This window comes from Argopecten irradians, chromosome 2 (assembly GCF_041381155.1).
Source record: "Argopecten irradians isolate NY chromosome 2, Ai_NY, whole genome shotgun sequence".
Taxonomy (NCBI): Eukaryota; Metazoa; Mollusca; class Bivalvia; order Pectinida; family Pectinidae; genus Argopecten; species Argopecten irradians.
This window is the reverse complement of record NC_091135.1, coordinates 148,290-163,750: the sequence shown is the minus strand read 5'-3', so window position 1 is coordinate 163,750 and position 15,461 is coordinate 148,290.

The following is a 15,461-nucleotide window of genomic DNA, read 5'->3' as shown; positions in this document are numbered from 1 at the left end:
TTCGTGGATCTTACCATTTTGTAGCTTAAGAATGGACATAATAATCGATCCATAATCTTTGATAAATTGATCCATATCTTTGACTTTCATCTTTTCCTCTGTTTTAGCTTTGGCTTCGTCATCAGACATGCCTTCATTTACGTATTTGTCATACTTTTTATTCCATTCTTCTTCGTTTACAGAGTTTGCTTTTGTCATAATGGCATTAAAAACCACGTGTTCTTCACTTTCATTTTCTTCGTCTTGTGATTCTAAACTCTCTAAAGACAACCATTTCTTGACCACTGGTTCATTCTCTTCATTTGATGGTAGCTTCCTTTTTCGGGAATCATTTTCTGGACACCATTTCTTTACGTGTCTCTGTAAATCGTGAACGTCTTGAAACATGATACCACAATCGTCGCAGGCCGACATATTTTCTTGATCTGGTAATATCTGCTGCTGCTGCTGCTGCTGCTGCTGCTGGGTATACGTCTGCACGGTCGGAGTGTCAGTCTCAAAATGATCGTTGATGTGCTTTGTTGGTCCTTTTATAGACCGCTCGGAAAATATGTCATTGCGCATGCGTGATGATTCGGGTGTTGATGGTTTTAGATCGATGAGTAGGTAACCATATGGCTTATCAGTAGCCTCACTGAAATGTCTCATCAAATATTCATGATTCCCAGGGTACATCTGTCTTGCAAGAGTCATGACCTGCTGTTTGTCGATAGGATTGTTGAATAGCACTAAGTAGTGACAATTCCTCCTCTGTGTTGGGTCTTTATTGTAGTAAAGGTTTTGATTGATAGCCAAAACGGACAAATTTCTGTGATGGCTCCCCTCCGTAAATAATTCGTTGATACGAGGATCTTTGCTTGCTGTCGACATGAGATCATCCAAGATCACCAAGTTTCTCACGTTTGGACTAATGAAAGAATCCTGGTCTAAATCCAACGGAATCCCTTGGATGAATTCTACCGCTGGTGAAACCGTTGCTTTGATGACATCATAAAGTGGCTGCCACCGTTTGTAAAGCCATAAAATACGCTGAGGAGGTGGTGATAGTTTTGTCATACAAGATTGAAGCAGTGTTTTGACAAAATAAGTCTTCCCACATGAGGTCGGTCCCGAAACAGTTGCGGTAAATGGATGTTTAAATACAAACTCTTGATGCTGCTGCTGCTGCTGCTGCTGCTGCTGCTGCTGTTGTTGTTGCTGTTGTTGCTGCTGCTGCTGCTGCTGTTGTTGTTGCTGTTGCTGCTGCTGCTGCTGCTGCTGCTGCTGCTGCTGCTGCTGCTGCTGCTGCTGCTGCTGCTGCTGCTGCTGCTGCTGGGTATTGTTCTCTCCTTCCATATGTTTATGTTTTATGTGACGTTTTAAATCATGTGGCCAGATATATTCACTAAAGCAAATTTCACACTGGTGCTTCATATCGATGTGTTCTCGTCGGCGTCCAGATTACTAAATGAGAGTTTTACAGTTTGTCCCTATATATATACCGTGTCAATTGCATTGTGGGTAAAAATAACTCGACCAATTATAATAATATTTAATATTTATAGTCCCTGTTAATGAGACGGAACACAAGTCAGGGACCCATCTTGTGTCCATCTGTACAACAATCTATAATGGACAATGTATATTTACAAATAGTCGAGAGTCATCTACCACCCGAATGATGGTACTCGAATAATCTGTGTATATGTACACCATTTCCCATCACACTATGTCTTGACATTAGACCTTTCTTGGGTAGTTTACTCTCCTGATATTCTCCAATGCCCGTATGCATAACTAGTGATGCCATCGGCAAGCAAATATCGTTTGTCGTCGAATGGCGAAAGGCCTCTTTTGGTTAGAGATACATTAAAAAGTTGATGTTTGTAACTTCTGATCTGGTTCATTTTTGACATTATGATTTTCTTTTGCAGAAGGCTTTCTTTGTAGTGCTCGAAACGGGTATGGTTTTCGATGACATATTTTTTTATGCCTTTCGCTTTTTTCGATTCTACGTTTGTTTCTAACATTTTCCCATCTTTTTCTTTTTTACAATTGTAAGTGTAGGCATACATTTTCGCTTTTAATCCAACAAAAGCGTGAATCGGGTTCCCAAAGGTTTCGTCCTTCATTTTCCCTAATACCTTTTTATTTTCCGTGCTGTAGAGAGGATGCGATGTGCAATATTCTGAGGTGTCAAACAAATGTTTGTCTTCCGACATATCTTGATAAATGTCCTCTGTCCTGATGACGTATGCCAAACTGTCGGTATCAGTAAAGAGGAGACGTGCATTGCATCCATATTTTCGTTTCATATAATTATAATGAAAGTCATACATCAAATGTTTTAGAGACATCGAGAATACTGAATCCCACGTATATAGGTCGGTTCAGATATAGTTTTGATTTTAGCATGTGGACACCAACCAAATCCTCCGAAAAGATCCTAAACTCGTGGAAAGTTGGTTTACATGTTAATTTCATGGCCTTCTTCTCGCTGTTGACGAGTTTGACATCCATTCTCTTCCTTAAATTTTCCATAGTCTTCCCAAAAACGCTATTATTCATCAGCTTATAGAAATCTTTCTCGAAGCTGTTTCGCGAGTCTTCCTATTTTGGGTGTTGTAATCAATATAAGGCTTCAGCCAATGCGACTGTTTGAACGCTAATATTCTGTGAACATTTGTAAGCTTCATGCCAAGAGAAAGATATTGCTTTAGATTTCGATAATGTATGACATACTTCTCCTTGTTTTTGAGATTTGGTATGAGTTTTTCGGATGAATGATAATGATCTAAGCAGTCATGCTGATTTCCACAGTCTCCTAGATCCCGCCATAATGTTTTACTGTAGTTTGACAAATCATCCTTTCCTACAGTTATTCGTTCAGGAGCCAAGGGGTATTCATTGTGTATATCATGGAGATCTGTTGATTACTCGAGATTTACTTCTAATATGTATCCCTCACTTGCGTCATCCGGAACTGCCGTGACATCAAGCTTGTCTTTGTCGGTATCACTCAGCCAGAAAAAGTCATGAGTGGGTAGGGATTGAGACATGGCCCATCCATACAAATTGTTTGCATCTAAGTAGGTGATGTATTCTTTTGGTTTCAATGGATCATAACCTGGTACGTATGGGTTGTTTGCCTCTGCAAACCGATGACTGATCATGGATATACCCCCTCGCAAGCCTTTTTCGATAAACAGATGTTGATCGATGTCTGTGAGTAGCTCTAATTGAACTCCCGTCATTTTCAATGCTGCTTGCCACGCTAACCCAGGGGCGGTGTAAAAGTGAGCTGCATCGAGCCCGTATGACTCCAGACATAGATTCCTAAAGTTCTCAAACACATCGGCGAGCCCGAGCACATCAGTTAGCACGTAGAGATCCGTGTATTCTCCAAGATTGTTTATTCTAAATGTTTCCCATACTCGGAGAGCGTGTTCATACTTTTCATCAGATATGTCTTCTCCAGTCAGACTGCTCCGGAATGCTTCTTTTGGAGGTAGACTGGCTTCCTGAAACCTATGCGGACCATCGAAATAGTCATAGGGATACACCTGTTTTTGTAGGAGAAGTTCTATATCCTCTTCACCAAAATGCTGTGTCATGTGTTCAAACTTTTCTTTACCGTCTGCGGATAAATTCACGATGAGTTTTTCCAGTGATGTCCCCATAAACTGAAAACTGTCTATGAAGTCCATACAGCCCATGGAGAACGAAATGTATTTCTCCATATTGTTGGGTATACATTTGATCTCTTTATCACACACCTTTCCAATGGCCTGCATGATTAGATGGGAATCGTAACCGCGTAAATTGTGAAATACAACCGGAATGCGTCCCGTGAACTTAAAGTTGATGTTGCACTCGTTGTGAGCAGCTCCCCTAAATTTACCGGTCACGTGACAATGGTCCCTTACTCTGTCCTCACCTAACACTTTTCCGCAAATGTGACAGTTAGTTGCTTCATCGAAGGCTTGCCAGTCAGTCCCCGTCATATCCATTGGCTCGACGTGTTTGAACCTTTGCTCTATTTCTTCCTGTTCTTTTAGCATGCACTCAACAAACCTTTCCGTGACATCTGTTCCTCTGTAGACCACGGGTTCCTTTGATGTTTCTTGTATGAGCCCTACGACTTTATAGGCGAAGCTGGATGGTACATGATGTGTGGTTTTCTCCGTGTGTGATTTGTCTGGGTCGACATCACATCTCTTTATGGGCACCTGGAATGACTCGAAATCTGCATATATAATGTAAGGTACCTTAAGCTGCTTTCTCACATCCTTATAGAACAGCCACTTGTCCTCTTCTGTTGGTAGTTTTATTTTTTGAGTGCCATGCTCTCGACAGTAGGATATGTGATCTTCTAAAATTCTTTGTTTTGTAAATCCTTGCAAACAGTAGATACAGAAAAAGTGACGGTGACTGTCACTCTTTTGATTGTTTAACAGACGATTCAGATCTTTAATCCAACAAAAATGTGACTTTCGTCCATCTGATATCAACAATAAATCGACGTGTCTCTCAAACCTTTGCTTTGTCACGTGGATCGGGAAATTTCTATTTTTTCGTATCCTAATACGCTGATGCTGATTTTGTTCAGTGTTTCAAACTTGCTGATGTCGGCTACTTTGACGGGAAAAGTTATGCCTGTGAAATCGAGTTCATTCTGATGGATACTGTATTTACTGACTCGCTGGGAATTTCTCTTGGCCGGGTGTAATGCAGCAAGCACTGACCACATGAAACATTTCTTGTCTTTGTTTTGAACGTTGATGATGGCATGCTTTGATCTCAGCTTGATCGGTAGAGGGATGTAGCTAGAGCCTTTAAGAGGTTTATAGCGGGCAAAGTGTATCTGAATTTGAATCACCTTGTCCAATGTCCAATTACTTCCCTGACGTTGGTATTCGATGAAGGAACTTTGCATCTTTCGGACAGATTCCTTCATACCTTCATCTATATCTAATGGATTTAAAGTTATTTGACACTTTCCACGGAAATGTGGTGTGACGCGCTCCACTGTTTCTCCTTTCGGTTTTGACAGCTGGACTTGTATAGATAAGTACCACTTGACACCTCCACCGACAACAGCTTGCTCTATTATCTTCTTAATGGGGTCGTATTGTTGTTGTATAAAAGTAGTTGTGTCTAATTTAGCTTGACTCTCGGCAGGAATGGCTACTACTTTAAAGGTTCCCCCGAGCGCTTCTTCGGAGCATGCATCATTCTGTTGGCTATCATCAGCTTGCTTTACAGCAGCCTCGGGGACTAAAGGTGTGTTGTTCTCCTTGTTGTCCTGCCCGCCTATTTGGTTTGACATGTGACTTTCCAAATGCTTGCGGTACTTGTCATTTCTCCATTTCCCCTTCTTAGCCTGAATATTATCGTGATCCATAGCTTTCCTTTTCTCCATAGTTTCTACAATAACAAAATATGCCGATAAGCTCCCTACGATGTATCCTGAATGAATGATGTTTGAAAATTACAAGCCCGTCCATTTATATCCTACAAATCAATGACGTCATCCCCTCAATTTGATTGGTTAATATTTTTCAGATACTATTAGTATTAGTAGATTTTTTAAGCTTACAGACGTGTTTTAACGACTGATTAAAGGACCGGAGTCCTATGGCGTTCGTGCGAAGAACACAGACTACTGTCACCAGTAACTGGCATCACCCAATGGGTCCACATGAATTATTGGTCGGAAAGAGCTTCCTGGATATCGCGGGGACATGTCACATTATAGCGCCCTCTTTCCGTTGTGGACTTGTGACATCGCCCTAATCCAGTACACCTAATTCATGCGTGACAAACACCTCAGTTGTTCTAATTACTTAATATCGAATTATAATTTTATGTTTGATTAATTCCTACTATGCAGTATAATTGTGTCTGATTAAAGGACCGGAGTCCTATGGCGTTCGTGCGAAGAACACAGACTACTGTCACCAGTAACTGGCATCACCCGAAGGGTCCACATGAATTTTTTAGTCGGAAAGAGCTTCCTGGATATCGCGGGGACATGTCACATTATAGCGCCCTCTTTCCGTTGTGGACTTGTGACATCGCCCTAATCCAGTACACCTAATCCATGCGTGACAAACACCTCAGACTTTGTTAGTAATTGTGCTGAAACTTACCTTTTCCTCAGCTGTATATATTCCAAGGGTTCTGCTGCTTCTCGTTCCGGGGTCTTCTGCAGAATGACTTATTACTTCATTTACGCCTGTATTTATACCCTCTCAATCACTCCGTTATTTTCACGTAATTTGATTGGTTAATATATTTTTGTGCAATTTTATTTTTCATTTTTTTAGTGTCATCGTAGTGGTCGGACGTGTTTTACATTGCTCTGTAGGAAATTATACGAATTTTATGTAGAAATACAAATTTCATATTTTAGACGACACCGGCTCTGTGAATCGACCCAACACCTGAGTTAGCTAGCTAGGCTGTGAATGCTTAAAACCGTCTAGACCGCTACGCTACAGGGGCCGGATATTGACTAGGCTATTTAATTTTCTATGTATACACATGTGTGTGTATATACACATAAATAGGTAACGCTTCCTGTAAGCGGCCATTTGAGTTATAGTGATAATAGTGTGAGCGGAATTTAATACGTTTAAAGTTTGTTATTAAAAACATTTATCCTCGACTATGTTAAGATTATACCTAAATACGTTTTACACAATGACTACATTTCGAGTAATAACGTATAACTATATACGAGGAAATGTACCGATTTACCGGCACATATACTTAATGTTTACGTGTATATAACTAAACCACTGAACATTGTTGTATGTGAACACAAAGAACTTTTAGTTCGTGGTAACTTTTAAAACAACTTCCTATAGTTTTTTTATAATTTTACACGTTATCAAATCACATCTATATATTCATATGGAACTGGTTAACAGTGTCACTATTTCGAAACGTGATGCAATCGTATTCGCTAGAGCTAATCGTTGTACATGTATAGATATGTAATCGTGTTGAGTAAATAAAGCCATTGTTGCAGTGTTTCTCTATTTTATATTTATAATTTAGGGATGTTCATCTTCAATCGTTTTTGCTATGTTATTTATGTGTGCCAACTCTGTGTTACTATAGTAAACAATAAACATCTTATTCAATATATATATGTATCATGGAAATATAATATTCCTGAAGGTTTGACGAAACACGAATAGCATAGTTAATGAGTGATCATAATCGAAATTTACAAGGTAGTGTGTGACCTGGTTTAGTAGCCATTCTCGGCGTTGTTTACACAACAGGTTGAAACTTGTTTGACTATTTCTAAACGTGATGCAATCGTTGCCGTTATCAATAGATGGATTACCCCATGACGATATAAATAGATGGGAAAACCCATATCGATTAGAACCCCCCTCTTCCCATGACGTCATCGATCGGTACCCCCCTCTTGAAGGGGGGTGCCATAGGGAGGTGCCAGGGGGTGGTAAGGATTATATAGGAGGTGCACTGGGTGACCCTGTGCCAAAACCGGTACTTTTGTACTACTACTTGCATATACAATGTGTAGCCTAGTGACTAGATAAAATCAAGGATTCAATGATGCATTATCAGTACTAGTTAGTGCATTTTTATAGGGAGTGAAAATACTGTGTACATGTAGTACATACATTAATATTACTAACACACTGAAACCTTTACACTATGCATTTAAGTTTCTGATTGATGTAAAACTTCCTAAGATGAAAAAAACTTAGTACCTCTTATAATTACTTGAAAGTAATTATTTGAACTCTTACACTATATACTGTATATATATTTTTTAATCCTGATCATCACTTTAAACATGGAGGGCCAACCATCCCTGATCCACAGTCTGTTTCATTATATAATGTTTTAAAGTAAATATTTGATAATGCAATAGAATATATTTAATTAAATAATATATTTTAAGCAGATTATTGATATTTTTTTTCAAATTTTCATATACATGTGCATTCCAAAATCTATACCCAACCTTTCTTAATAATTCATGTATTTAATGTCTCTTATTATTGAAATGTGACCTATATATTTGTTTTAATCTGGTGTATTGTACTTTTATGTACAAGCTTGCCACAACCTGCTGAAAACAGCTTTGAGAAGTGGTCATGTTCCTATACATGTATAGTTACAATATTAATCATATTAATTTTATCATTTGTTGCATCATGTCTGTGATTTTTTTATATTCTGTGTACATGTATATTAATCAGTCTTAAAGTCATTGTGATGTCTGATTTGATTTATTTATAGACCCTAATTTCAATATGTTTCATGAACATTTCTTAACTTAACTTAAGAAATATTAAGTTATCCTTAACTTAAAAGTTTCCAATGTAGAGCATTTCATCTAAGTTATGGGAAAATCTAAAACTAAGAAATTCTGTAAAGAAGTGAACCCTATTTGAAAATGGTACTTGCTGGATATCAGCTAAATTGAAAATTGACTGAGAGATATGCAATAAATAAAGACATGGAATTAATTTATTCTGTTTATTTATTTTCAAACAGAGTGCCATTGATTGGGGAACAAGTTGAAGAGGAAAACATACAACCAGTTGTACTTGTCAGTCATGAAAGAGTTGACATATTCAGCACATATATATATCATAAGAGAAATTTGAGTTTTATTTTATTTTTAAAATTTGAATTTGAATCTTCAATTCCCTATTTATGTTAGGAAACAATTTGGTCAAATTTAACTATTCTAGTTTTCGTCTTTATAGTGCAGTATTTTGTAAATAAGTTATTGAGAAAACATGTATATGAATTACAATTGTATAGAAAGACGGTTCTTTGAATTCTACCTTCCTGTTGTAATATTTGAGTAAAAGATATCAGCTGATTAGACAGACGCTGTCAATTTTTCTATCAAACAAGATTAATGAACAAACATTGCTTTGTACATAAATTTCGTATTTCCGTTCTGAGAGATTTATTATTTACCTATACTCTTTAAAGGTTTAACTCCGGCTACCGAGTGACACCAGCCTTTGTATTCAAGTTAATTTTTACGTCCTAATGTCATTAAGTATATAATACCCTTCACGTAAGGTTACCTAGGGATTACCTGTATATAGATCACTTCAGGGTCCGAACCCACGCGTAGTTCTGCGCATGTCTCTACAGTCCTTAGGGCTACCTTATTTACATATCTAAAGGAAATCTCCAAAATGACCAATCTAATCATAAAATTAACTCTCACCTTGGAGCAGGGATATTTAACTTTCCAAAATATCGCCCAGGTCCTCACTTTCGGACTGGACGAATAAAGAGAAACATCTATTTGAAAAGCTGTCTCCATTATATTTTACAGGTGAGAAAATGTTTTATTTTACAATCTTAATTGTATATATGATTTTGTATTGTAATTGTTCTATGTTTTCTTGTGAACTATTCTGTATTGTTATTCTAAAATGATTGTTCTCATATAGTATTTTTCTAGCATTACATGTATTTTCATTACACATTATTAAATTATTATTTTTATTAGAGAGAAATGAATGGTAACATTTTAATAACTCTTCAACATTCTAATTTGTAATCCTTAAATTATTGATCAAGTATTGTTTTTCCTAACACTATGAATGTATTTCATTGCTTTTTCATTGCAAATTATCATTTTTGTTATTTTGTTAAAACCAAAATATGATAGCATTTGAATCACTTATATTCCTTTTTGGTAACCATTTCACTTTATCAATCATTCTAAACATTTACTGAAAACACCTATAAGTGAATCTAACCAGATCTATCAATCTGTTAATTGCCTTGTTACTTTAAATTTTAGGGAATTACCTCCCTTGTATTTATTGAGTGTTAATTAAAATCTTACGGAGTTACCTCCCTTGATGTGATCAAATTATACAATTTGTCATATAGAGTTATCCCCCTTGTTAACTTGTCAACTTCCATTTATGTGAATACTGACACTAGATATGACTATCAATAATGTAATCGATTGGTTACGATGTAAAGTTAAGAAGGTAATTGTTGATAGAATAATCATCGAATGCGATTTTGAATAGACTATGTTTCACAGATTTCAAATACATGTAGATTTATTTTATAATAATGTGTTGTGACACAGCAGGTATAATTATATTGTTTCTGAACATTTGTTCTATTCTATTTTTAAATACAATCTTTGTATTTTCACTGTATAGGATGACCAGTTATTGTTTATGTTTTGAATATAGACTATTAGGAATATTTACAAACAATGTTTCTAAACAGTATTGTACATCAAGTAATATAATTATATTTCAAACATCTAAATTATAAAGTAATTATAACTTGTTTGGTTAATCTGACTTATACCTTATTTACATTTTGATTATCAGTTGTAAAGTTTATAAAAGTGTTCAATAATTTCTTATCAAACTTGTAATCATAATCTTCAGCAGCCTTCATCCTAAACTTCTCATGCCAAGCTATATACTAATTTTCCCCATGTACATTATTATTCTCTGGTTGTATCTTAGTCTCTGGTCTCCTATAACAATATAGGTTTACGCTATAGATTGTTGTTTGTAACTTTTACTGTATAACTACAGATTGTCATTATTATCTTTATAACTTTTGTGATTTTGTTTATTGACTTTCGGACTGGACGAATAAAGAGAAACATCTATTTGAAAAGCTGTCTCCATTATATTTTACAGAAAAACCAACAAAAACTTTATAAATATACATGTACAGTTATAACTATCTTGGTGAGGATCGTGATAAGTGCCAGTACATGGGAACAATTCATCCATGCTGTGAACTGAAACATTTGATTCATGTATATTCAGTGTGCTTTTAATGAACATTTAATGCATATATTGTATATGAATTGAACAAAATATCAATTTATCAATTGTATGTATTTCAACATTTGTAGTGTTATAATGACAATAGATAGAGATTTTTCTATTAATTTAATAATTACACTATAATATTTAAATTCTAATGAACATCAGATACAAATATTTGAAACTAACCTATCTTAATATGATAAATTTAACCATAAAGATATAGGCATATTGAGATATTTGCAGGTGCTTATAAATGATGCAGATATCAATTACATTAGTTCTGTCCTGTTTAATGCATTGCACATCAATATTCTACCTTAATTAATACTCTGTGATTTTTTTGTATTATTGATTTTTAAATTTATATGTTCATTAAATCATAAAATTTATTTACTGTCTAGTTAAGTGTTTTTACTGAAAAAGCGTGTTTTTGCAGTATTGCTACGGCCCGGATGACCCACTAATTTAAATGCGATTGACCTCTCATTTGCATGCGATTTTTTCTTTTTTCCTCTTTCTAGAACAAATATGCTGCCATAGTGCAGTTTAATTGTAATAAACAACTTCTATGGCATTTCATTAAATAGAATAGTTTCAAACATGTCTACAAAAACTATAGCATGAACGTCTATAATTGAAAAATAGTGAGGATAATTTGCATCAGTGGTAGCGATCGGTGGCCTAATTCTCGCCAGTCGTTTGCATATATTTATGTAAACATCCGGTTTGGGTAACACTAAATAAAGGAATTGTCAGGATTTTGGTATGTAAGTATCTAATTGTACTTTGATGTATACATTCATAATCTATTATATAATGACAATTTTTTTAATTCATCGTGACGTAAGAAAGATACAAAAGTTGTTTGTTTTTACATGTATTATATTGATAGTCATTTTGGAGAACAGGTACGTTCGTATATTGTGATCATGTCATTACGATGGCCCACTGAATTTAACCAAGTCTCACTCAAACAGACGCTTGCTAACTACGTACGCATCAAGCGTCTGGGTGATCTATGCAGAAGCTAACAAACACGATAAATTCTGAGTTACGCTGGCTCCTTATCATTTCGCACGGATTGTCAACTAACGCATCCTTTCATTAACGAGGGAATATTAAATACATGGATACAGATACAATAAAATATCGTGACACTCAGGAATAGTGTAAACGGCCGAATGTAAACAAAGACGTCATCAAGCAAAGCGGACCTGTGATGTACATGTAACTTGCAAGTCAAGAGACATTTTCCATTTAATTATCAAGCGTAATAAATGCATTCTCATATCTGAAAAACTCCGAAGAATATTTGAACACTGCATGTTGCAAGCCACCTTGCTAGCAAACCACGGAATTCTTTTCGTATTTGGAGACATAAGCAGTGAAAATCGTAAGTTTCATTTCGTTTTGCTTCTTTGCCTATCATGCCTATGGGTCGGTATATTATTATATGAACTATTTGACAGACATCGGCACATGAACTGAACTTACAACATCATGAGTATGTGTGAATTCCTGCTAACATCCAAATAATCGACGTTTTATTTTATTACAACGCAACGAACAAAATTGAATATCACTTTAAATTTGAAGTAGTTTGTTGTTATATTAGCAGTTGACAAGATTCATTTTTGGTATTATTTTCTAATGCGATGACATCAAATTTAATATTAATGCATAGAGTCAATTTACCAGATTGTCAATATGTCTATAAACATCACAAATCATGTGTTTATTTGTAGGCAAAACAATGCATGATATAGATCCATAAAATATACGTACATATGTGTGTAATACACATGTGAATACAGAATTTCTTTAGATAAATAGAAGAATTGTAATGCTAGATTTATTTAAGACAATTAATATCTGGGATTTCGAAATTGGCGGTATGAACTTAAAACATCGATTAAACAGTCACTACATATAGCCCCGAGATCTCGTGCACAGCAAAATCCCGTCAAAGTCTCGGTTAATATAATTTCCGGAATATATAGCAACGAAGCGCACCGCAGCTTCGTTACATATAACTTCATGGATTCAGAGAATTTATAATACCACTTACCAAAATAAACAATAACCTGTGCACTGTAATATATCATACATGGTAAATTTACACTTGCTCAATATTACCAGTATTTGGTTTAAAGTAAGTTTTGCTAACAGTAAAAAGCATTGTATCAATGTGTATCAGGTATAGGAGACAAATTAATTATGATGCTAATATATTTAAAGATGCTCCACCGCTGACAAATGGTATTTTTTCACTATCAAAAACGGCAGCAGACGATTTAGTATTTTTCTTCAGTTACAAAAGTTACTTACTTTACACCATTACCGCCGCTGAAAAGTTTGAGCTTCTAATTTCACTTCAAGTTAAAAATATAAAAAAAAAAAAAAAAAAAAAATTCTGTAGCACTATATCCGATATGGAATGAAGTACTGATTGCGCTTGACCCAAAGGCAAAATAAATTATTTTATATTTTTTTTTGTGTTAATTAGACTTATGCATACACGATTAAACACTAATTATTGTTCAAATGATGAATATCATTTATACAGCTGTCGGCGGTGGAGCATCTTTAACTCAAAGTACTTGTATACATGAGTCCAATTTCTTCCTTTTGTCATTGTTAGATGATTTCTGTAACTTTTTTTATAACAAATTAAGAATATTGATATATATGTTAAATTTTATAATTACAGGACTCATTGGCTAGTCATCTGAAGCAGATTCATAATTGTTGAAGACTGGAGATTATCAGGATTACTTTGGAAGCAGTGAAATGATTCTAAGGATGACTACCAGGCATATATTAAACAAGCTGCGACAACATACATGTAGCTCTGGACAACAGGCATATGGGTTGGCGCTTCTCATTCGCATTGTTTCATAATGCCAATTAAAACACCAAAATACAAAAAAGTAAATCCAGTATATTTGCAACTTTTGCAAAGAGTTGTCACCATTTGACATACTGCCGATTGTTGTCTGTGGAGAGATAGAAGGTGTTTAAACTTTTAACTTCACAGACTGACTCACGTGCTAGTCTTTCTGTTTTGTTGTAAAATTCAAACAAACAAAAAAGAGTTTTCTTAGCTTGAATGAAACACACTATATATGTTCTGACAGACGGTCATTATCAGAACTACAATTCTGTCCCATTGACTGTAATGTTGCAAAACATCAAGTGATGACAATTAGCGAGTGTCGAGTAACTTTGCATTTAGATATATTTAGAAATATCCTACATTTATAATATAAACTGATAATTTATTCACCCATCATCACGTCTGAATTATCATTACTGCAATGTATATTTCAATGATTCACATCTGTGACACGGCCATATAAGTACATTGTATATGGAATGACATTCAATTATTTGCTACAACAGAAACACATTAAACAGTTTTACTTGTTGACTTTGTGCAGTGTGTTCACCAAAATGACACAAATTAACACTTCTGGTGACATAGCCCGTTGGTTGTTCCCATCAGTTGATGCCTCTATCAAATGTTTTTACAACTGTTTCTGATCTTGTTACCAATACATGTATAAACAGTTGTAAGTAATGTGACATTAACAACAAGTTGCCAATAATGTGTGATTACATGTACGTTAATTTCATATCCTTAACATAATTAAATGGGGAAAAAAACCTTTAAAACATAACAAACAAAGTATTTATTTTAGAACATAAACATAAAAACCCATCATTGATTTACAAGGTCAAGGGGAGTAACTTGTACATGACAATTTCAAAATTGACTAGGGTACACGAAATTCGGCAGTCCAGAAAATTTGTAATCTGGACGGTTTAGGCTGGGAACGAAGGTGTCCAGATTATCGAGAGTCCAATGTACATGCATATGTCAATGTATACAAATAACACACTAATTTTGAGAATGGTTGTTTTAATATGCTATTAAGAATTCTCAGTGTCCATTTTATGCATTATATAGAGACAGTATCATACTGAATCTGACTTTGATGTGACTTTTCTTCAATATTGCAGCAAAGTATCAAGAACTGCTCATTACTTACTAATATGCCTAATACATTGTGTGTATCACAGAAGAGAACTAGAAAAAATAATGTATTGTGATGTTATTTCATGTTTGTATTAAAGTATTTTTGAATAAACATAATTCAAAACAATTCAGTTTTGATTTTGATGCAGTAACCAATTCTTTAAATGAACATTTGACCCTTAGTTTTTGTCATTTCATTTCTTCTCTTGATAATTATCTAATTAATTGCCTTTTGCCCTTTCCTCCTGTAGTAGATCTGTACCACATAGTTCATCGAAAAAAAAATACTTGTACCGTATTTATTATATGCATTGCACATAGTTCTTTATAAATGAGGTATGTAAACAACATTTGCAGCATAAGCCATGAACTTTGTAAAAATGCCATCAAGGGATATCCATGTGTCAGATTATACTTTCTTCTTAATGGAGTCTTAATGTTTCCCTTGTTGTCATTTTACTGCAGATTGTTATTAGCTGTAGGTCTCCATGGCCTTGTCCTCAAGATCAATTATCAAATAATCATAACTACAAATTTTTTCTTTATTTTGTTATTCAGACAATTATATTCAAACATTAGAGAAAAGGTCACATGACACTGACTATAAA